General features: G+C 46.5%; 1 pseudogene; it reads left to right on the top strand.

Annotated features, from left to right (window-relative positions):
- The first annotated feature begins 5,263 nt into the window (after positions 1-5,263).
- On the top strand, positions 5,264-5,748 carry LOC134379245 (large ribosomal subunit protein eL21-like; annotated as a pseudogene).
- The last annotated feature ends 297 nt before the right edge of the window (positions 5,749-6,045 follow it).

Below are 6,045 nucleotides of genomic sequence, written 5' to 3'. Positions count from 1 at the left end.
AATTCACACAGTTATTGAGCAACAGAATTGTGTCAGACCATATACTGCAAAAGTGAGAAAGGGACAAACACTGTTCCCAGTGTTGTCCTGAAGAGGAAAGCACACACCATACAATCAACACTGATTAAGTGACACACTCTCACTGTGGGCTCAGGTGTTCAGACTCACAGGAAGGGAGAATTAATTTAGCCGGAGGAAGGTAAGGCAGGCTTAATGGGAGGTAATATTTGTGCCTTACTCAAAGATGACTGCCCCTTAGCTGGTGGGAAAGGGGAATACCTGCTAGAGGAATGTGCCAGAACAGAAAGCTTGGAGTCACAAAGGTAGGTCCACCAGGCAGGCCAGGACAGCCTGACCTTAGGGGATTGGAGAGGAAGAGGTGGCAGGAGTTGAGATGGGACAGGAAGACAGGGAGGATGTGTGGAAATTCCTATGGCAGTCAGGAGTTTGAGGCAGAAAATCTATCAGAAACACACCACACACACACACACACACACACACACACGTTATGGAGCTGACTGAATCTCAGAAGATCTTCTAAGCCCTTTTCCTGACTCAGTCACCTGCCGGCTCCTGCATCACAGACACACACAGATTACCATGTGGATCTAATTTTAGGGGAGCTGCTAAGTGTTTTCCTCTGACTCAGTCACCTTCCAGCTCCCACATCCTAGTGAGGGTCAGGATCTGTAGACATGAATGTCCCCACATCCTGCTCTAGCCCTATCGGCTTTAATCTTCAGCAGGGCCTGGGCTGACTGTGCTGATGAGGAGGAGGGAGAAGCTGCGTAAGGCTAGAGAACAGCAGGATGAGAAAGAACCGTGGAGGAGGACCTGGCTTTGTAGGAGACGCAAAATCTGAGATCTGCAGACTGGGGAAGAAGGTTCCTGAATTTTAGTCAAATTTATTTCCCACCCTCTTATACTTAAATGTCTTACCAATAAGTCTAGAGTCGTTGCTACTTCTTGCTCACTATGTCCAATCAGCATAATGTCATCAGTGTAGTGAACCCATGTGAGATCTTGTGGAAGAGAAGGATGACCAAGATCCCTGTGAACTAAATTATGTGATAGGGCAGGAGAGTTAACATACCCCTAAAGTAGAAAGTACAGGTATATTGCTGATCTTGCCAGCGGATAGCAAACTGCATCTGGTGGTCTTTTCATACAGGGATTGAAAGCTAAGCACTCACATGATAAATAGCTGATTACCAGGTACCGGGGAATATGTTAATTTGCTGAAGTTATAAATAATATCTGCTATAGTGGCTGCAATTAAAGTTACCACCTTGTTAAGCTTATGATTATCCACTGTCATTCTTCAAAATCCATCTGTCTTCTCAACAGGCCAAGTAGGAAAGTTGAATGAGGATGTGGTGGGAATTATCACCCTGCATCCTTCAAGTCCTTCATGGTGGCACTATTCTCTGCAGTAACTTTAGAAAGTTTTGTGGTATTGCTTCTGGTTTGCTATTTTCCTAGGTAGAGGCAGTTCTAGTGGCTCCCACTTGGCCTTTCCCACCAATAATAGCGCTCATTCCACAGGTGTGGGGACCAGAATGGGGGTTCTGTCGGTTACTAGCTTTGACTATTCCAATTATACATTCTGGAACTGGGGAAATAAACCCAGGATGGGTTCAGGGACCTACTGTGAGATGGAACTGAGCTAAAAGTCCATTACCACCAGCTCTCATGTGCTCCTACTCTCACTGTCGGGCCACAATGACTTTGTGGATATCTGAGCATTAATATCATTTCAAGCCAGTATCCAGTAGTCTCTGAAAGATCTGATTATTTCCTTTTCCTTCATGCATATTTACCCAGGAATGGCCATAGATTCCTTTGAAGAAGGCTGCAGAAGGATTACAGATATCAATTGTTGCAGTGTACCAGTGTCCTTTCTCTAGGGGACCTGGCTTCCTCTTCATTCAAGAGGTTCTAGGTCTGATAACTGGCTCAAGTCTGGGAATTGACTGAGGGGCCTCAACTCTCTGATTCTATGATTTGTTCTGTTGATCTGGAATTCTTTTGCTTATACAGATCAAAACAAGATTTCAGTAGGCTTCCTAGCTACTTTACTTCCAAGCACTCATGCTGAGTGAGCTTATGCAAAGACCTCCATGAGCCAGTCCATTCTGCTTGCTGCTTTGGCTCTGTTGCCCAAGACTATAACTATGCACACCCTGCCTTTGGCAACTGAGTGCTGCCACTTGCCACCTATCACCCCAGGATTCTATTACTCTCCCTTAATTTAGGTTTCTCAATTCACTGGCAGCAGTTCTCACTGTATATTCTGTCCTATGGAGAAGAGAAATCACACAACTCTTCCAGAATGCTGGGGCTCCCCTCACAAATTTATTTCTCATAGTCATGGTGAAAGTTATGTCCTCTTTACCCTCCCAGAGTGAAGTGAGCAGGTCTTAAATCACAAATCCACTCAATGCTCCAATCTTCCTGAGCCTATGAATCCCATTCTCTGCAGTGAGTCAAGGTAGGTCTCACATTCCTGGCTCACTGTGGCCACCTTTTGCTACTGATTCAGCCAACCAACCAAACCAACTGTTAGAGCCCATTCTGACTCCAGAAGCTGCTACATTAAATGCAGAAGCTCTGCTTGGTGGGCCCATATCACTAACATGGGCCTGATCGAACTTGATGATTCTTCTGCCATTATCTTTCAATTTTACATAAACTCAGTAAATTCCCTAACCCTACAAGATTGGCTCCCATCCCCAGCCTGTGCATGGGAGTCTCTTCCCCACACAGATCACCTGGATCCACCCAGCTCTGCCCCACCCAAGTCTGGTACTGCCCACCCTTCCACATGGCCTCCCAACATGTGGTCATTAGTTTTACAAACCTTTTCCTCTTACTGTTCCCTCTTCCTAAATCACTCTTTATTTTTTCATCTCACCTGTTCCTTTTCTGGAAATTCATCATGTCCTCAAAAGCCAGCTCCTGACACCCTTCTCTACCACTATCCTCATGTGTCACCTCCTCTTCTGCCACAGCATCAGGGGTGGGTTACACTTTCACCCTGGGGTACACTGTCACCTGGTACACTGTCACTACAGCATCGGGGTGGGGTACACCGTTACCCTGAGCGTCAGCTGTGTCACTCAGCAGCCGTATGAGCTCCTTGATGAAAAGGCCCACCTCCTCTCTCCCTTCTGACCAAGACCCAGCAACTGCCACATAGCAGAGGCTAGCAAATGTCTGTGCTGCTGGATGACCTGGGGCAGCAGGAGCTGAGGAGGCATCTCCTCAGATGTGGGGTCTGGACAAGGACTGTCACTCTTGTGTTTCCATTTCAGCCCCACCCACCATGGCACCAGGTTCAGGCCACCCCAAGGCTGTGACCATCACACTCAGCCCCTGGAACATGCCTGTCATCCTCATCTGCTCTCTCCTATTTAGCATCCAGTGTAGAGTCCTGTAGAGTGACAGATATTGTGGGCAGAAGTGTGAGGACGGCCAGGGACAGATGGGTTCAGTGAGAGGATGGGAAAGTGAGTTCCAAGAGTCCACCCCAGCCCCATGACTGGACCTTCCCAAACTGGGGATGAGACACGATGAACAAGACCTTGTGTTGCTTGATAGACCTGACATGGGCAAGCTCAGCCCTGAGTTTTGACGAGTCCTCACTGACAAAGGCCAGCAGGAAAGGGAGAGGCTGTTGACACTAGAGGGCTTAGTGACTTCAGGCCTGTTTCAGACCAGATTCCTATTTGGGAAAGATGCAGAGGCAGGTGGTGTGGAGACGCAGGAGCCCAGGCATGGGCAGTGCTTGCAGTTGGGTGAAAGCAGCGTGGGAGCTCCACATGGTGAGCAAGGGAAGGGGTCCATCCACAAGCTAGGAGGACAGGGATCTGAGTGTCGTCCCAAAAAAGGGGGCTATGAAGTCCTCTGCAGACCCAAGTGAAAAGGCTGAAGCTCAGGGCTACATCTTCACAGAAAGAGGCATGGGTCACAGCAGTTAGGTGGAGGGCAAGCAGTAGAGTCTGTTCAGGATTAGGTTCAGTCCTGCCTGGACCCCTGGGAATCTCAGCTGGGCCCTGGGGCAATCCCTGGCAGGCAGGCAGTCAGCCTCCTGCAGACTCCAGATCCTGCACGGCCCCTGCCTTGAGTAGAGTTAACTCCAGAGATAGGGGTGCTGAGGTGCTGCTGGAGTTCCATGTCCCCAGCTGAGCTGACCAGGAATGAATGGGGTGGGTTGGGGAAAGTCACATTCAGAGCTGTGTGTGCTGCTACCAGGTGAGAGGAGGCTGAGAGAGAAGAGGAAAGAAGGATGCTTCCATGCAACTCTACTTAAGGCCAGAGGTCCCAAGGTCCCGGCCCCTATCTTTGGAAGCCCCACCGTCCCCCATTCTTTAGGCCCTCCTATTAGAGGGAGGAAAGGGACCTGAGGAAGGGGCAGACCCACTCATGACCAGTTTGAGTCCTGAGCCAGCAAGGCCTGTATTGGGGCCTTGGGCTGTCTCTGTGGTGTGGGCAGGATTATCCCATCTGTTTTAGGCCCAGATAGAACAAAAAGGCAGAGGAAGGGCAATTTGGCTCTTGCTGCTTGAACTGAGACATTCACCTTCTCCTCTCCTCAGTGTGACAGTGGGGCTCCTGTGTCTCCAGTCTTCTCACTCAGACCAGAACTTATACCATTGGCCCCAATCCCAGGCCTCCAGACTCAGACTGAACTATACGACCCGCCGTCCTGGCTCTCCAGCACAGATACAGCACGTTGTGGGACTTCTCAGCCTCCAGAATCTATAATCCACTTTCTAACATAAATTACCTCACATATATATCTATACATATCTTATTGGTTGTTTCCCTGGAGAACCCTGACTACTACAACCTAGTATCACAGTCTAATAATACAACCTTGAGCTTATGACATTTAAGTCTTCCTTCACATTGTAGAGTAAATGAAACCAGTGATTCTGCTAGAGTTTTTATGGAAACAGAATTTAAGGATCACTCTTAAATTAAAAAGATCTCTGGCTTTGGCCTCAAACATTTTCTTGATAACCTGGCTAAAAACTAATATTTTTTGCACTTAAGGAATATGATTATTTCTGATTTTGCCCTAGCACACTACAACCCAGTAGTGACTTTTCTTGTCACTGGCAGATAGCATTATTATCACTCCTTAGCCCTGGCCTCACTGTTTTCAATTAAAAGTAAGTCTTCAGAAGAGAAAAATCTCTCCTTTTAAACATTTTTTTAGTTCCTTTTGGCCAGAACCACCATCTTCTGATAATTCTCCAAAATGTTGAACACAAAGGGAAAGAGGAGAGGTACCTGATGTACATTCTCTAGGCCTTTTAGAAAACATGGAGTTGTTCCTTTGGCCACATATATGCGAATCTACAAGAAAGGTGATATTGTAGACATCAAGGGAATGGAAACTGTTCAAAAAGGAATGCCCCACAATTGTTACCATGATAAAACTGGAAGAGGCTGCTCTGTTACCAGCACGCTGTTGGCATTGCTGTAAACAAACAAGTTAAGGGCAAGATTCTTGCCCAGAGAATTAATGTGCATATTAATCATATGAAGCACTCTAAGAGCCAAGACAGCTTCCTGAAATGCATGAAGGAAAATGATCAGAAAAGGAAGGAAGCAAAAGAGAAAGGAACCTGGATTCACCTGAAGCGCCAGCCTGCTCCACCCAGAGAAGCACACTTTGGGAGGACCAATGGCCAGGAGCCAGAGCTGTTGGAACCTACTCCCTATGAATTCATGGCATAATGGGTGAAAAAAATATAAAATAAAAGACCAAGACTGCTATACTGTAAAAAAAAAAGAACAAAAAACCCTTTTTTTATTCCCCCACAAATAGAGGATTAGTATCCAGAATACACAAAGAACTCCTTCAGAAAAATAAAAATAAGTCTAACTCTCCTAAGATATAGGCAAATACTATGAGCAATCCCAGCATAAGAGCCTGCAAAAAGATTCAACATATCCCAAATCATCAACATAACAGAAATTGAAAGCGCAATCAAACATTCTTATACAATCATCAAATTGACATATTTTTAAATA

This window comes from Cynocephalus volans, chromosome 5 (assembly GCF_027409185.1).
Source record: "Cynocephalus volans isolate mCynVol1 chromosome 5, mCynVol1.pri, whole genome shotgun sequence".
In the NCBI taxonomy this organism is placed as follows: Eukaryota; Metazoa; Chordata; class Mammalia; order Dermoptera; family Cynocephalidae; genus Cynocephalus; species Cynocephalus volans.
Note: the sequence above shows the minus strand (reverse complement) of the source record. Positions and strands in the feature narration are given on the sequence as shown.